This window comes from Bison bison, unplaced genomic scaffold (assembly GCF_000754665.1).
Source record: "Bison bison bison isolate TAMUID 2011002044 unplaced genomic scaffold, Bison_UMD1.0 scf7180017863731, whole genome shotgun sequence".
NCBI lineage: Eukaryota > Metazoa > Chordata > Mammalia > Artiodactyla > Bovidae > Bison > Bison bison.
Window position 1 is genome coordinate 16,322 of NW_011494303.1, and position 1,046 is coordinate 17,367.

A 1,046-nucleotide genomic window follows, 5' to 3' on the forward strand; every position below is an offset into this window, starting at 1 on the left:
AAGCTCTGGAAGATGGTGAAGGACAGGGAAGCCTGGCGTTCTGCAGCCCATGTGGTCGCAAAGAGTAGGACACGACTTGAGCGACTGAACAACAACAGCAAAAGACATGAAAAAATCCAGTGAGAGAATGAATAATAGTAATAATAAAAACTTTTAAAGGATAATGAGTCATATGTAAAAAATATAAGTAACTAAATGAAAATTAAAGTATATGTTGTCTATAAGAATGCCATAGGATTTAAGACTTAAAACACATGTAGAGGGAAAGAGAAGAAATAGAAGAAGAAATTTCAAGCCAATGGTAAGCCAAAGAGGGAGTAGTGTATGTAGTTTTTTTTAGTCAAATAGGCTTTTAATTAAACTGTCACTGGGAATTCCCTGGCAGGTCAGGGGTTAGCACTCAGTGTTTTCACTGCTGTGGGTCAGGTCAGGACACTAGGATTCTGCACACCCCATGATGTTGCAAAAAAAAAAAAAGTTGTCACAGAAAGCAAAGATATCATGCAATATTTAAAGGTTGAATTCATATTCAAATTTATTATAAACATTAGAGTGTCAAATATATGAAGCAAACATTAATGTTACTAAAAGGAGGAATAAATAGCAACACAAAAATAGTAGGGGTGTTCAATACCCCAGTTTTAATAGCAGATATAACATATCAGAATTGCCTCATTGAAAGGAAGGATCATGGGATATTTATTTAATAGAATTTATTGGCACTGGAGCATATTTACATTTAAGTAGACTTTTGACTTATTTGTCAATGAGAACAGAAGAAAGGGAACTCAGTCTTTAAAAAAAATCGGTGTATATAATTATTTCCATATTTAGCCTGTGGAAAAACAAAACAAAGGAACAAGGAAACTGTACTAAGGATTTCAGGGATATTAGTGTGGATGAACCCAAGTGGGTATCATCAAAACTTGCAGGACCCCTTGTGGTTTAGCTAGTATCTAATAAATCCCCATTTTGTGTTCATAACTCCTCCACAAATCCATCAGGAAACATTAAAATTGGTGGCTGGCAACTTTCTTCTATTTAAG